The 17,232-nt window shown below is 49.8% G+C and overlaps 1 non-coding gene across 1 annotated transcript; it reads right to left on the bottom strand.

The window, feature by feature from the left end:
• Positions 1–373: 373 nt before the first annotated feature.
• On the bottom strand, positions 374–480 carry LOC147725576 (U6 spliceosomal RNA). Its single transcript, XR_015309846.1, has one exon. It is a non-coding gene; the product is annotated as a U6 spliceosomal RNA (small nuclear RNA).
• Between the last annotated feature and the right edge of the window lie 16,752 nt (positions 481–17,232).

A 17,232-nucleotide genomic window follows, 5' to 3' on the forward strand; every position in this document is an offset into this window, starting at 1 on the left:
AAGAAGGAGCCACGCCCAAGAAAAACCCCTCAGCCGGTAAATACAAGACCCGCAAGGGGTCCACGGAGGCGCGGGCATCATAACGCGCCAGAATCAGGCCTGCAGACGGAGTCAGGCCAGCCGAAGGAGCCGGCCAACACCGACACCGGACCAACCACGGAACGGGAAGAACCGGGCTCCGCCCGTAGGCCCGAACCGCCAGCTCGCAAAAGGAGAGGGTACCAGGGGCGGCGGACCCCGCCGGGAACCCAAACAGGAACGCTACCCGAATGCGCGCGCCAACCATGCGCCGGGGCCATGTCAAACTGCACCGTAACGTTCCAACAGTAGTCCACTCGCAGCCGAAGCGAGCCCCCAGGAGCACCCCGGCCCGGCTTTTATGGAACGCTGTACGAATACGCGTGTCCTCCTTGCGCAGGGGACACGCAAATCATCTCTGTATCGTTCCAATTTTAGTGTATGTGCAGCCGAAGCGAGCACCCAAGCGAATCCAGCAGAGGACCCGCGATAACAGAGGGTACGGGGGAAACGCGTACAGTAGACCGAAAAGGTCAAGCGAAAGACAGGGCAACCACAAGGACCCGGGCGGAGAGACCAGAACCTGGGCAGGAGGACCGAGACCCCCTCCGTGAACAGAGCCACCGGAGGCAGACCGAGTCGATGCCCCAGGCGCCGAAACACCACCGGGGTCAGGGCGAGACCAGGCAACGAAGGCCAGAACCGACACAGTCGAACCGCCTCCATCAAGTCGGACCCCGGGGGAAAGACCGCCCGAAGGGACAGGACAGGCGCCAGGTCGACCGACCCCCGAAGCACTGGTGCAAAAGACGGCAGGCCAGGAGGACTGCCAGCAACCCCCGAAGCACGAGGAGCTGCGAGACTGCAGGAGATCCCAACGACCCCCAAACGCCCCGGCCAACCCCCCCCCGAAAGAACCAGAGGGAAGAACCGGGACCAGGCACACGATCCCCGAAGGAGGACAAGCCCGAGACAGGGGCCGAAGGGACCACAGCACATAGTGCAGGGAGCCGACGGAGGAGAGACACCGCCTGACGAGACGCCTCACCCACGAAAACGACGAGGCCGAGAAGAACCATACGTCCATACAGGGAACACCCAGACCCCCACCCGGCGAAGAAGCTCCACCAGGCGGGCCAGGAGCACAGTCCCCACCCACGGGCCCAGAAAAAATCCACAGGCGAGACAAGGGAAGGAGAAGGTACCCTAACCTTCCGAGAAGGCGGATCCCGCGGAAAACCGCAAGACTGGACACCGGCCAGTAAGCCCAAAGAGCACAAGAACCCTGACAGCAACGTCCCAAGAAGGGACGCAATGGAGGCGACAGCCCCCCCCCCCCCACCTCCCCCCCCCCCCACCTCCCCCCCCGGAAATCCCAGGGAGGGAGATGGCCGAAAGCCAGGATCAAGGGGCGAAAAAAACGGGAGCGGCCGCACCAGCACGAGACCGGGAAAAGGCAATCTTAGTAATTGTGCTGCCGAAGCGAGCACCCGAAAACCCGGGCCCGGAAGCCCAGAACACCCCACGTGAAGGCTGACACCCCGAAATCCGGGGGGAATGTCGAAGGGCCCCCTCCCAAGAGAAGGCGAGATGCCCTCACCCCTAGGGACGTAAAATACCGCTGTGGAACCCCTCCAGGCTTTCCCTGTGAGGCGTCCACTCCTGGGCACCCACAAGGTGGAGGCCAGGTATCCTTAGCGTTGTGGGGGCCCTCCTGGAGATTAAGCAAGCTATTGCCCCAAGTTGCAGAGCGGGACTCCATGGTAGGAATAGGCACCGAGGCGAGGACAATCAGGTCGGTGGAATTTTTTAGCCCAAGACCCGACGAGGCGGGGAATTGAACCCTGGTCCCGGGCTAGACCTCCGCATCAGGGTCTGCTGCTCTAACCATTGAGCCACACTTCTCCACAACCTGGCGCGTGACCACCCAGCACAGGGGCCACGCTAAAACTTCCGTTGCGTAAGCGACCCAAGAAAAGCGCACAACACCCCCTAAGGGTCTCAAGGCGCCGGAATGAATGCCTAAAGCCTACCGCACCCGGTATTCCCAGGCCGACTCCCATCCAGGGACCAACCAGGCCTGACCCTGCTCCTCTACTGAGAGCGTACGAGACCAGGCGCTTACAGGGCGGAACGGCCCAATGCCGCAGTGGTACCCTCTGGCACATTCAGGTGGAGGCAAGGCAACCTAAGCCTCGTGGGGGTCGTGCATGCGACAAACACACGCCATTGCCCAGAGAAGCAGAATGGGAGGCCACGAGTGGGAAAGGCACCGAGGCGAGGAAAAAACCGGGCCCTGGCACCCCATGAACTGAAGACCCACCGCGGCAGGGGACCGACCCCGGCACCCGGGCCAAACCACCATGGGATAGCTCTGCAGCCATGGCAGGATTCGAACCCTGGCCTGTGAGGGCTGTCCGCACCAAAGGTACAAGACCTACCTTTGAGCTATAGCACCTCAGTACCCTATCCCATGGAGTAAAAAATGCAGCCGCAGCGAGCCCCTCAGGAAAGGGGAGGCTCCGTCGATGGTGACGGAAGAGGGGCCAGGACTTTATGAGGTCGAATATGGCACCCTGTAGTGGACGCATCAGTCCACTGAGCCATCAATCTGGCTCCACGCCCCAGACCGCACAGTCCTCGGGGGAAACACGGGCCCCCCGGATGACAACCGGAACAGCTGTGTCCTCCTGAACGCGCCCCAGGCGCCGGGGACAATTCCTTGCATCAGCAGAGCCGCCCGAGGACAGCAGACACTAGCGGAGTGGGTGGAACAGCCAACAAAACAAACATCATTGCACATGCAGGAACGGATCCTTCGTGGGGGCAGACCCACCAACGGCATAAGCCTCACCTGTGAGCTCCAGCGCCTCGGACCCTGTACCCTAAGGGCGTCAGCACCGCTCCGCGTGCCGCCGCGCCTGCCGCCTGTAAGTGTACCCTACAGCCCTGGCCGCTACATAGGCCGCACCTGGCAGAGCGATGCCCCGCCCCCAAGAGGCGGGAGGCACCCGTAGCCAACCCCCGTGCTGCAACCAGCCGCGGGACCCAGGAAATGCTAGAAAATCCCGTCAGGAGGCGGAAGCGACCAGCGCCGTGACCCGAGGCTGCAGACCAAACACACCCGGACCCGACCAGCAGAGCCCCCGAGGACCCGCCGACCGACGAGGTAGGTGCAGTCAGCAGCTAGGCTTCGTAGTACCGAAGAACAACGGAATATGCAAGCGCCAAAGCGAACTCGTGCGAGGCACGTCACACGCAGGCAGGCCAAATCACGGGGGCATGGCCTGGGGCCACACACTTTTTTAAGAGAGGCTAGGTCTGCGTTTATGGCAAAAGTCTGGAGACGCCGGGGATTGAACCCGGCGCCTCCTACATGCAAAGTATGCGCACCACCACTGAGCTATTCTTCAGCAGACAGGAATACCAGGGAAACGCGCCGCACTAACGCGTGCAGGGATAAAGTGGAGCCAAATGCGTAGTGGAGTCGTAAAGAGTGACTCTATCATTGGAATAGGCACCGGGACGAGAATATCAGGTCCGTTGTTATAGTCCACTGCTAGACAGCGTGAGCCCCAAGGACCCACGCCAGGCGTTTCAAAGGTAACCGGGGCCCCAGCATACATACAGGAGAACCCCCAGCGCCGGACCCAAAGCCCACTTAGTGGCCAGGGCCCATTAGTAACGACCTGGGGATACAAGGGAATGACCAAACACCCCACATCCCCGGCCGCCCCCCCCCCCTGTAAACCCCTGGCACGCTAGAGCAGCACCTAACCGGCCCCATAGGACCGGGGGAAGGAAGAGGGGGGGGGGATTTTTAGGCATAAGGCACCAGAGACCGCTAGAGCAGGTCCACAACCCTAAAACCCCAGGGCCAGCTCACGCCGGCCCATCTTACCTGAACAGCGCCTCTGGAGAGAATCGTGCAGAACAAAAAAAACAGGCTGTTGGTTGGGCCGGTCCGCCTCTTATAGAGGTCAGGTGGGACTGGTCGGCCATGTTGGGAGGGGGTGGGAGGTTTTTTCTTTTGCTTTGGAGGGTTCTGTTGTGGAGCTAAAGCTCACTATGTAAATCATGTGGCGAGGAAGACTAACGAGGAGGTAATAGACTATACTAATACTGATAATAGAACCAGTGAGCGAACAGACCTTTTCCAACCTTCTGTAGTGGAACCGGTGATAGGACTTTTAACCCTACGCGGAACAGCTTTTTCAGTGTCTAATGAACTATCTTCTAGCCTTTTAAAAGAAAGAATATAGCCAGCAGCGAATCCGTCAATAGTGCAGTAGGTGCAGTCGCACCGGGCCCAGACGTTTAAGGGCGAGAAGTTTAAGGGAGCCCTCTGGGCCCAAACTATGCCTTTCTTTGACTGCCAAAACTGGGAGAAGGGGCCATTTCCCTGACTTGCACGCGGGCCCTTTCACCCTTGCTGAAAGAAACGCCTACTTAACTAGACTCAGCTTGAACTGTTGTTCTTGTCAGCGTTTTTAAGCCACTTCCAACAATATGGCAGTTCTTATCTTTCATGTGGTTTCCCGATTCGAAAGAAACTCCCATAAATTAAGAAAAAACGGAGGAAAAATCCCAGGGAGTGATAAAGTGATTTTTGGGTGTCTGTCTGACTTGATGTTTTTTAAGCGCGCTAATTTGTTCCTTTGAAGCTGTGCCATTGAAGGATGGTGGCCTACGCGTTTTCATTTCCCATCAGCCATCGCGACCGGCCTTACGTCTCCAGGTGCGCGAGCCTTTACGATAGTCTCTTGTATCCAGGGGCCTGAGCTGCTGGTGAGAGACCGCGCAGTTAACGCAGCTCTGTGAAACAATGCCGCGCTTACAGAGACTTTCACAGGCTCAAAGAAACACCTGCAGGTGCGCCAGGCCTTTTATCTCAGCTGCAAAAGGCAATGGCGGATTAGAATATTCACCGGACTCGTCTGGGAGATGGGCACTGGTCCAGCCATGGTGCTACTGGCATTCTGCACGCTTTTTCCAGATGTAGTTGCATTTTACATCTTTATTATATAAATCTCGTGACACTGCCCACTGGGAGTCACCGACAGACTTTAACACAGCTGCAAGGCCGCCCGCTGAGAGTCACAGACTGACTCCTGAGTGACAGAAAGAAAGCAGAGCCGCCTGCGCAGATAACTCCTTGAAGCCGCTGAGGGGAAAAGTGCAGGGTAATGTGGAGCCTGCTCGCAGATCTGAGGTGATAGCCTCTGTCAAATTCTAGATTGCAGGTGCTTACAGGTCGTGACAAACACTGCGATAATAAGGCAGAACGTGAGCGCGCTGACGGTCGAATTAGTTAACACTATTCTTTCAAATAAGGTATGGTAGTGTTGGAACTGGCACATTCTGGTTGGCTGAGGCAAGGCCTTAGCCAGGCAGAACCTACCACTCCTGTAAGGGGTGGGTGTTTCCACTCACTATAGAACCTGCGCCCACCCTTGGGTAGCTTGGCACTGAGCAGTCAGACTTATCACAGAAGCAATTTGTAAAGCATTAATACACTGAGTATCACAAAAGAGACTTCCCACGGGGTGTATGTAAATAAAGTTTTATTCAACACACACATTAACTAACACAGAATGAAACCATGTATATCAAGGGCATAAATCACATTCGGAAATATCACTATCAGTACTAGACCCAACCATGTTAAAATTACATCAGTAAGATGCACACTTGGCCAAGTTCCTACTTTGCCCCTCAGCAACCTTATGATGTGCAAAATGTTGTCATAACGAGGTCCACCCTTGCAATGATTCTAATTCAATACCACACCGTTTTTAGGTTACACCCCATATTACAACGATATCAGAAATGCGTACATAGAGATAATTACAACACTTTTAAAAAGCGCTGTGGGCCAAGGCTGCATGGGTAAAAACCAATGTCAACTGTAGTATTATTTTGGCAAGGAATCAACATGTAAAGCCACACCGCTGTGCGCTGTAATCAATCAGAGGCAGTCATTCCCAAGCACCGATATGTGGTACACGGGTATCAGGCAGGTCCGTATAGAGCGCAAACATGCACACAGCACCCTAATGTGTGCAACAGGTATTCAGCAGATCCGTTGATAATGCAAATGAAGACCCTGTGACCCAAACCCTCCTCCATCCATCAGCTAACCCTGTCCACCGTACACCCATGGGCTAGAGATATAAAGAAAACCTTCCCCTGATACTAGGCTGACCACAGCCAGAGTCACACTTAATCAGTGTTCTAGGGAAGAAGGTGGGAACGGTAACAGGACTAATGGGTGGCAGTTGACAAATCGAGTTTGGCCACTGTATGTGGCGCAGAAGCAGGCTGAGAGCAATAGCCTTTCTATCAGGATTTCACATTCTGCCTTCAGGCACCAACCCAGTTCTATGAAGTGCTGGGGAGATAGGGGGTCATGTTGTCTCTTGACTCTCATCCGATCTCTCTCTGAAGCATTCTTTATCCCAGTCAATTACTCTTTCCACCCAGGCCTGATCCAGGCAATACTACCTAGCAACACAAAGTTTTTTTTTTTTTTAAACCTTTATTGGTGACGAGCGATAGGCAGTACACAGCTTCACACCTACAACCTGCAACTGCAGGCCGGCAGCTACACAGAATAGAGTCCAGGGTAGGCTCATAATTAAAAAGGGCACGACAGTAGTACTTAAACACAGCATGCCACCTACAACCCGCGATAGAAATGTGGTATAGTCAGGTATTACGTATGGTATAGCTACAGGGTGAAAGCATACTGTATACAAGCAAAAAGCAATTGAGGCTTCTTTATCCATTTGTTTGGTGAAAAACAAACCTAGAAACCTAAACTCAACTGGTAACAGTCCTTCCCATGATATACCACCATACAGTGTATGTGGATCAGAGGATCTTAGGGTGAGGAGCCATAATACAGTACTAAGTAGTGGGAGGGGCGACCTCCATCGAGGGGTGATATGTCCGCACCAACTAAATACTTCTGGCTGGCATGGGAAGGGAAGGGCAGAAAGGGAAGAGGGGCGAGGGGGGGGGGGGGGGAGGGGGAGATTCCAAAACCAAATCTGGGAGGTCAATAATGTGTAAAGGTCGTGTAAGTAGTGTTACATGTAACATGTTAGTAACGTGAGTGTGCAGTCAGGTATGAAGTGTGCGTCGCGGACCAGCCTAAAGCCGGGCATCGGGAACTGCTAGGATTTAGAGGAGGGCACCTACTGGTTCAGAGGGCTCTAGGGGAGCAGAGGGGAGGACAGAGAGGTAGGGCATGGACTCAAGTGTCAGAATGCTCCTCGCTCTGTTGACGGAGGAGATAGGCAGTGAGGGGACCCCAGATATCTTTGGGACGTGTCTTGTGTGGTAAGAGTTCGGCATAATTGTGGAGGTGATCTTGCCAAGTTGACATAGTGTCAAGCCAGATCTTAAATTTAGGAGCACGGCCTCTACCCCAACGACAGGCTACATGGCGTTTGGCTAATAAGAGGCCCAGTGCAAAAAACTTTCTATGTGATTTCAGTGCCGGGACCAATTGACCTAACAGGGCCGTCTTAGGACAGGGATCAATAGCAACTCAAACCATGTCCGAAAGGGCTCTAAAAATGGCAGGCCAATATGCCACGACGGAAGGGCATGTCCACGCCAGGTGGAAGAAATCGGCACCCTCCACCCCACATCTAAGGCAATGGTTAGTGTCACAGAGGCCAAGCCGGAAGAGTTTGGAAGGAGTGAAGTAGATGCGGTGCAAGAATTTGAAATGAATCTACCGGAGCCGTGTATTACCGGTTACTGCATTAGTGTACAAGCAGCTTTCTTCCCATTGATCGTCAGACAGCGGGGAGCCAAGGTCATTGTCCCATGCACTGCGGGCTTTGAGCGGAGGCAGCGTCGGGGCAGGCTGGGCATGCTTGTACAGCATAGACACCACATGTCTGGGGTTGTCCGACTGCAAGAGCGAGTGCAGGGGGGCCAGGGTGTCCGGCTCGTCAGGGAAGTTTGGAGTAACTGCCTTAACGTTCTGTCGCAGCCGGACATAGAGGAACGTGTCCATGACAGAGGGGGTGTTCTCTCCGAAGAATTGCGCCGATGTTCGGAACTGCCCCTGGAGGTATAGATCACCCCACGTGTGAATCGCCAGCTTCGTGAGTAGTTTACGACCAATCTCCCCACAGGTAACTCGTAATCTAGGGTCATGTGCTAGAGGCATACATGGGGAGTACAGAAACTCGATCTCCATGTGATCCCCTAATCGCCTCCATGCCTGCACCGTGCAGTCAACTGTGGTAGGGTCTCGGTCCGAAACGCTCGGCGTAGTATAGAGATATCCCGACGGTTGCGAAGGGCGCATATATCCGTCCTCCACCGCTAGATGGGCCATGAAGGGAGGGGGATGTAACCAGTACGCGATAAAGTGGCCCTGGGCACAATCGTAATAACGTTGGAAGTTAGGAACGTTGAACCCTCCCTGATGATAAGGTAACATGAGTGTCCTTAGACTGATCCTGGCCTGTTTACCGCCCCAAATAAGCCTCGACAATTGGGAATTGAGGGCGCGGAAGAAGTGGGAACCCGGATTGTATGGTATGTTAGTAAAGAGGTATAACAATTTGGGGAGGACCACCATCTTTATAAGAGAGACGCGCCCTGCCATTGAAAGCGGGAGATGGATCCACTTAGTGATGGTATTGGTCAGTTTGTCAAGCACTGTGCCATAATTAGCCCTAATGAGGGTCTCACGATTCCGGGATACCACAACTCCTAGATATTTTATTTCCTCAGTTTCCCATATTAAGGGATAGTCCAGGGGAAAGTGCGTGGTCTTATCTGTTAAGGGGAATAAGGCCGATTTCGACCAATTAATTTGTATTCCTGAAATAGCGCCGAATTTGGTGATTTCGCGTAAAAGGGGGTTAAGGTTATCTTGCGGTATATTTACATATAGGGTCATGTCGTCGGCGTACAGAGCTATTAGAAGCTCGCGTTCTGGGTATATTAAGGAGCGGTGGTTATGATGCTGACGAAGCTTGGCCGCCAGCGGCTCGATGGCAATCGCAAAGAGGGCAGGGGAGAGGGGGCATCCTTGCCTGGTGCCTCCATGTATGTCAAAGGGAGCCGACCTGGCCCCATTGAGTAGGACGGAGGCACGTGGGTTGCTGTATAGCAACTTTATCCAGTGAAGGAAGCTGTAAGGGATCCCCATGCATTCGAGGAGGGCAAACAGGTAATCCCATTCAAGGGAATCGAACGCTTTAGTGGCTTCGAGGAACACTGCGGCAGCTTCGCAACTGGGGTTTATGTCTTGTAGTACAGCCTGAAGGGTGCGTAAGTTATGTGAAGTCGCCCTATTGGGGACGAAACCCGCCTGGTCGGGTAGGACCAGGCGCTCCATCAACAGGTTAAGGCGGGATGCCAGTACCTTCGCTAGGATTTTTACATCAGTATTGAGCAAAGATAGGGGTCTATAGGAGTCGCAGTGTTCCGGTGGTTTACCCGGTTTCAAGAGAGACGTAATAAGGGCCTCGCGCATCGAGGGCGGGACAGTTCCCGCTTTGAGGGCAGAATAGTAAACTTGTTGTAGTATTGGGGCAAGGATGTGGATATATGCCTTGTAAAAGTCGATTGGCAGCCCGTCAGACCCCGGTGATTTACCCGATTTCACGGACATGATGGCATCCTTTATTTCATCGACCTCGAGGATGTGGTGGAGGAATTTCTGTTGGGATGGAACTAGCCACGCGATGGCTGTGTCTTCCAGATAAGGATGCAGGTTAATAGGTGCCGATCTTTGAGAGGTGTAGAGGGTGGAGTAGTGATTTGTAAGGATGCAGAGTTGTTCTGGAAGGTCTCGTCGTGGGATTTGATGCTCATCAAGCAAGGTGGTAACGAAATTATTGTATCTAGGGGACCGGACAGCGGAGGCCAGCGCCTTGCCAGGCCTATCTCCCTCACCGAAAACTCGTGCAGTGTGCTGTTTGCCGAGAAATTTACACTCCCTATCCGCCGCCTCCGCATATTCGTTCAGCTTCTCCCGAAGGAGGGCGTTGGAAGAATGGTCACGAGCCTCACGAGTACTATCCCGTTCCAGATCTCGAAGTTTGGACTCAATTTTACGAAGATCTCCTCTCAAAGATTTAAGGACTCCGCCTCCCTTAGAGATGCACCATCCCCGAACGGTGACCATGAAGGCCTCCCATACCACAGAGAGGTCCGTCACCGGCCCCACGTTTCTGTCAAAAAAGTCTTGGATGTCCTGTTCGAGGTCCGCCTTGAAGGCAGAATCTGTGAGATGGGAAGGGTTGAGGCGCCAGCTCAAATACGGGGAGGTCTCAATGGGAATGCATAGTGAGATTAGGACCTGGGAATGGTCAGAGAAAGTCCTGGCGAGGTGTCGGGCTGTGATTAACCAGGAAGTGAGGCCTGCCGATAGGAACACGTAGTCAAGACATGCCCATGTGGAATGCACTGTGGAGTGATGAGTGCCCTGTTTAAGGGACGGGTGTAGGTGCCGCCATGAATCAATGTAGTGGTATACAGCAACAATGGAGGATAGGGCGCGTTGGGTTTGGGAGTAGTGGGCAGACTGGGGGTGAGATCTGTCAATGCTCGGTGCCACAGCAGTGTTGAAGTCCCCTCCCAGTATTACATGGCCAATGCCCAGAGTTTGAATTTTACCCCACATCGTGAGCAATGAGGAGGTATCGTCTACGTTGGGGCCATAGTAGCATGCAAAAAGGACCGTATGTGAGTGTAGTTTACCCCACACCAAGCAGTATCTGCCACCGGGATCTACCTCCGTCCCGGCAGGCGCGAATTTCATACCACGTCTAACCAGGATCGTAACCCCTCTTGCGTAGTTGGAGTAGGAGGAGAAAACCTTACAGGAGGCCCACCTGGACGCAAAGAGAGACGAGCTATCCGGCATTAAGTGTGTTTCTTGCAGCATAGCAATTGATATGCCCTGCCTATCGAGGTAACCTAAAATTTGCCTCTTTTTTTCTAGGGTTATTCAGCCCCCGAATGTTCCACGCCACCAACTGAAATTGGTGTGACGGTACCGTATCACCTACGTCACCCATTCAGACACATGGTTAATCTTGTAGCATGTATTTATTTATTTAAAATGTTATATAGCGTGCAGTTACCCTCGGGCATCCCAGCGCTTATCCGGACACCAACAGATAGTAAAACGGCCAGTTAGGTGCGATCAAGCAGGAAACAGATGTGTTTTGAGAGGTACACAGACAAAATATCGAGTTTTAAATTTCGATATACAATTATATCGAAGTTTAAATATCGATGGGACAAAATATAGAAGGTAAGTAATATCGACAGTCTTAATATCGATATTAGTATGATATCAGTAATATCGAAGTTTTAAATATCGATGTCAATAATATCGAAATAAATAATTTCGATGTTACTAATATCAATTTTTAAATAAATTTAGTGTATATTATATTGTATTTATTATGTTTTATTAGTTATTTTTAATGTAATTTAATTAAATATTGTCTTTTAGTACTGTAGCGGGTTGTGGGTTTATAGGGGAATAGGGTGGGAAGTAATTTAAATATGTTAAATTAATTATTAATTAGTAGGAATTATTAATTAATTAATTGAGAATTAATTTTTAATTAATTTTAATTAATTGATTAATTGATAAATATGTTCTGTAGCGGGTTATGGGTTTATAGGGGAATAGGGTGGGAAGTAATTTAATAATAATTAATTAATTAATATATGTTTGTAAATATTTTAATTAATAATTAATTGGTAATTAATTTATATTAATTAGTTAATTAATTAATATAATTTCGTACATATTTTTAATTATTAATTAGTTGGTAATTAATTATTATTAATTAGTTAACTACATTAATTAGAGTAATTTTTTTATATATCATTTTTTGTTATTCTTAATTAATTAATTGGGAAAAAATAATATTAATTATTAAATTAAATTAATTACAGCTAATGTGCTAATATATTTACTTTATTGTTATTGTTAATTAATAATTAATTGGTAATTAAATAATATTAATTAATTTTGGGTAAAGGAGTATTTTTAGGGTTCAGGGTCAGTTTTCAGTTCTTGGGTAAAGGGGTATTTTTAGGGTTCAGGGTCAGTTTTCAGTTTTTGGGTAAAGGGGTATTTTTAGGGTTCAGGGTCAGTTTTCAGTTTTTGGGTAAAGGGGTATTTTTAGGGTTCAGGGTCAGTTTTCAGTTCTTGGGTAAAGGGGTATTTTTAGGGCTCAGGGTCAGTTTTCAGTTTTTGGGTAAAGGGGTATTTTTAGGGTTCAGGGTCAGTTTTCAGTTTTTGGGTAAAGGGGTATTTTTAGGGTTCAGGGTCAGTTTTCAGTTCTTGGGTAAAGGGGTATTTTTTGGGTTCAGGGTCAGTTTTCAGTTCTTGGGTAAAGGGGTATTTTTTGGGTTCAGGGTCAGTTTTCAGTTTTTGGGTAAAGGGGTATTTTTAGGGTTCAGGGTCAGTTTTGGGTTTTTGGGGTACAGGGATATTTTTAGGGTTCAGGGTCAGTTTTGGGTTTTTGGGATACAGGGATATTTTTAGGGTTCAGGGTCAGTTTTGGGTTTTTGGGGAACAGGCGTCCAGGGTAAAAATAAAATAAATTTACATTAAATCAATTAAATGAAATTAAAAAAAATAAAATTACATTAAATTATTAAGTGTTTTATTTATTTTAAATGTATATGTATTAGTTTTAATTTTGTTTTAATATTTTTATTTAATATTTGTAAAATTATATGTATTTTAAAATTATTTTTACATTATTATTAATACATTTAAAAAAAAGATATTTTTAATTTCGATATTTTTGTACTACGATATTGATTTTTCGATATTTTTGTACTTACCTTTATGAAGATATGACTCCGATATTTTTGATTTCGATATTTTTGTGCCGATATTTTTGTATTTCGATATTCTGTCTGTCGATATTATGTCAGACATTCGTTTTGAGACATTTACGAAAACGCAGTGTGCAAGTCTCAGCACGCAATTTTAAAGGTAGAGAATTCCACAGCATCGCTGTGTTGACCGAAAATCTTCTCCCGCCAGTACGGGCCCTCTTTACTCTAGGGACTAGGAGAAGGTGTTTCTGATCAGAACACAGCGTTCTGTTCGCTTTATAGGGCACCGCAAGATTACTCAGTATTGGAGGGCCTTTCCCCTGACGAATTTTATGGGCTGTACAGAGCGCCTTAAATTTGACCCTTTCCCACACTGGAAGCCAGTGCAGTGCCTTTAAGGCAGGTCTGGCTGACTGAGTTCTGGGGATGCCCATGAGCAGCCTTGCCGCCGCATTTTGAACCTGCTGAAGTTTGTTGAAAGTGGATTCAGGAGCGCCCAAAAAGATGGCGTTACTATAATCGAGTCTCGATGTGATCAGCCCCTGAATCAGCAGCTTCCTAGATGTTAAAGGTAGAAGAGGAAAAATTTTGCGGGCAGACCGTAACAGGGCAAAGCACACTCCTGCAGTTTTTTTAGCTTGGGTCCTAAACGACAAGTCTTGTTCTAACCAGACCCCCAAGCTCTTAATCTCCTCTTTCGAGCTTGGGAGATCACCCATGCAGCTAGGCCAGCTGGTCAGGGGGAGTGAAGGTATTTTATTCCCTAACAGCATTATCTCTGTCTTCAAACCATTCAGCTTAAGAGATGATTCATCCATCCAGGTGTGAACTTCCGACAGGCAGGAGTGAAGTAGATCGGGATTCTCTACCAGTTGTGATAGGGCGACCACCAACTGCGTATCATCCGCATAACTGACGATCTTGATGTCATAAGGGGCCACCACATCCTCTAGGAGGGCCATATATACATTGAACAATGTAGGGCTAAGAGAGGAGCCCTGTGGCACCCCACACTGGAGGGGGATAGAAGTAGACCAATCGCTGCCCTCCCAAACCTGGTATGTGCTGCCGTTGAGAAATGACCTAAGCCACTTCAGAGCGACCCCTGACACACCCACCTCTGACAGTCGTTGAGTCAACACCTAATGGTTAACGGTGTCAAACGCCGCACTAAGGTCCAGGAGGATCACTGCCACTGACCCTCCTGAGTCCAGAATGCGTCTGGTTTCTTCCACGACTGCCAGGAGGGCAGTGTCGGTGCTCTGGCCTGGACGGAATCCGGTTTGCGAGTCTCAAAGCAATTCATTAGACTCCAAGAAGCCTGACAGTTGTTGATTCGCTAACCTTTCAGCAATTTTGCCGAGTCCCGGCAACAAGGAGATAGGCCTAAAGTTTGCCAGGTCCGAAGGATCTAAATTTGGCTTTTTTAAGAGTGCCTTAACCACAGCTGTTTTCCAGCTCGGTGGCACCAAGCCCTGGGCAAAGCAAGCATTCGTCAAATCTGTGATAGGAACCACAATGGAAGCTGCTACCTGCTTTAGAAACTTCATAGGTACCGGATCCATGGGGGAGCCACTTTTCATGGATCCTAAGGCCTTCAATACTTCGGCCACTGAGATGGGCCAAAAGTGTCTAAATAAGTAGATACATCTCTTGGCTGTGTTATAGAGTTCATTTTCTGATTAGGCTGAGATCGCAGAGACTGCGGCAGGGTACTTAGTATCTTCTCGATTTTCGTGTGGAAGAAGTCTGCAAGCTCCTTACACTTCTGTTTATCATGTGTGACCACAGGCTCGGGAACTTTTAGGAGTTCTTGCACCACTTTGAAGGTTTCCCTAGAAGAACTAGAGGCAGATCTTATGCGCTCCTCAAAAAATTAGGCTTTTGCCTGCCGAAGAGCAGATTTGTAGCCCCTCATAGCAACGCGGTATTCCTCTCGCCTAGTTATCTCCAATTTCTTTCTCCATAACCTCTCCAACTTTTTACATCCCTTCCTAAGGGTACGGAGCTCGGCAGTGTACCATGGAGCTGATCCAATTCTTTTCTCCCTCTTTTGCACTCTCTTTTTCGGGATAAGGTCATCAAGAGAGGCGGTCAGCCATTGATTAAGATTAGCGTCTCCCTTTATCGGGTCCGATTCGGGAGGAGGGGGCATGTTTTCCAGTTTAGAGGTCCAGTCATTGATCGATAACCTGGACCAGGCTCTGTCCACCAGAAAAGCCTGATGGGCAGATGTAGAGGGTAAGTCGACTTGCCAGTTTGCCGAAACCAAAAAATGGTCAGACCACGGGAGAGGATATGCTGGCCTAGCCATAAGGCGGGTGATATTAGAGAACATTGGGTCAAGTAAGTGACCCTTACCATGCGTAGCTCCTGCATTAATTAGGGACAACTTACATGCTTTAAGATCGCCCTGAAGGTCACGGGCTATTAGGTCTGCAGTATCATTAAAATGGAGATTGAGGTCTCCCATCACTATAAAATTAGTCGTAGACGAGGCCAGCGTCGTCACTGTTTCCATTAAGGAGCTGACAAAATTGCCCACGCAGCCCGGAGGCCGGTAGATCAATATACCTGACAGTGATACTGTAGAAGATATCCGCAAGGAGAAATGGCAGCTCTCACAGTCAGCAACTAAGCCATTCTGGGCCCTACATACATATGTGTCCCTATATAGAATGGCAATGCCACCCCCTCGCCCTTCAGGTCTGTCAAGATGAAACAAAAGAAAACCTGGCGGGAGGGCTTGCACGATGTCAGCATCGGAACTAGCAGTTATCCAGGTTTCCGTCAAGAACAAGATGTCTAAGTCCTGATCTTGTATAAGGAGGTTAACTTCAACTGAATGCCTTGGGAGGGATCTGCAATTCAGCAGACCTAGCAGCAAGGTATTCTTACCTTTATCCGGATGAATGATCTGGCTCGGCCTGCCGACTGATGGCGGAATCTGTCCTTTATCGACCGTTTTGCGTTCCGCGATATGTAGGTAACGCAATGCAGTAAGCTTGGCCCGGGAATATGTCAGTTTTGGTGCCGAATTTTTTAGCAGAGTACCAGGCCCCAGGCCCGCCTGGGCCCGGACGGGCACAGACGGGCTGGACTCTGGCGTGACTCCGGCGCTGGGACGGCGCTTCCACTGCGCGTCACCGCTGCGCGTCTCCATTGTAGCTTTATATAGGGGCCGCGCCTCCTGTGAAGAAGACTGAAGCGCTAACGAATATGGCGCCTGCAGAACGTCCCTAAACAACCCCCAAGATGGCGGCGATCGTGAAAATCTACCTGAGGACCCGCGAAAACCGCGGTGAGGGTCACGATTAATGTGCAAGTAAGTGCTACTCTGGAGTTATCCTTTTTAAAAACAGGGTACAACAACAGAAGAAATAACGAAAGATTTAGACAGTAAGGGGTACTAAATTTAAAAAACGCACGACTAAGTAAACACTAGATGCTGACTTAGTAGGTAGCTCTTTCGCCAAATATCGCAACACAGTAGCGCTGTCTGCTTAAGGCGCACAAACCTTTGTCCAGGTAATCACATTTGAAAAACATAGCACATTTGACGTCTAACAGATTACAATCCCCCCACAGAAACCTCCCACAGACTCCCCCCAGGGACAACATAGAGAGCATTACTATGTCATAGGTAGTGGAGCAAGCTTCCGTCCCACCCACACCGGCAACCCCAACTGGCTGGGAATACAACCCCAACCCAACATTCCAGAAATGAAACAAATTAAAATCCAGAAAAGGCATGATACAGATCCCTACCCATAGAGGGGAAGGGGTGTTATGGGGCTCGCCCATTTGGGGACCAGAACTAAGGGCACCAGACCTGCCGAACCACCTCCCTACTTACACCCACAGACAACAGGTGAAAAACCCTAGTCGTCTAACGTGGGACGGAGGTGGGTGACCGAGCACGAAGGTAAATCATGGACCGATAAGCCCTGTGCTGATCAAGTACCTAAAAACAGAATAGGAAGAAACAGACATCTGTTCGGAAATGAGCAGTGAGCGCCCTATGAAAAGGGAACAATACCCCAAAGTAGTCTCTCAGTCCTGTTGCGACATTGGTGATTGCGACCTAGATCTACGTCGAGTTGCTTCGTCACTGTTTTGTTCCCTTCTGCAGTGCTTAAGGAAGTCCTCAACCTGTTGCGGGTTAAGAAAGAAGTGATGCTTACCCTGAAATGTTACTTTCAACTTGGCAGGGTATAGCATGGCATATGGGATCTCTTGCGCCTGAAGTTTCTTTTTTACCATTGTAAATTTGCGCCTAGCCTCCTGGACGGAGGGGGTGAAATCAGGGAAAAAGGAGAGGGTAGTGTTGCAATATTTCACAGTTCCCATTTCTCTCGCCCGTTG

The sequence above is a fragment of the Lissotriton vulgaris genome, chromosome 3_2 (assembly GCF_964263255.1).
Source record: "Lissotriton vulgaris chromosome 3_2, aLisVul1.2, whole genome shotgun sequence".
NCBI classification, from domain to species: domain Eukaryota; kingdom Metazoa; phylum Chordata; class Amphibia; order Caudata; family Salamandridae; genus Lissotriton; species Lissotriton vulgaris.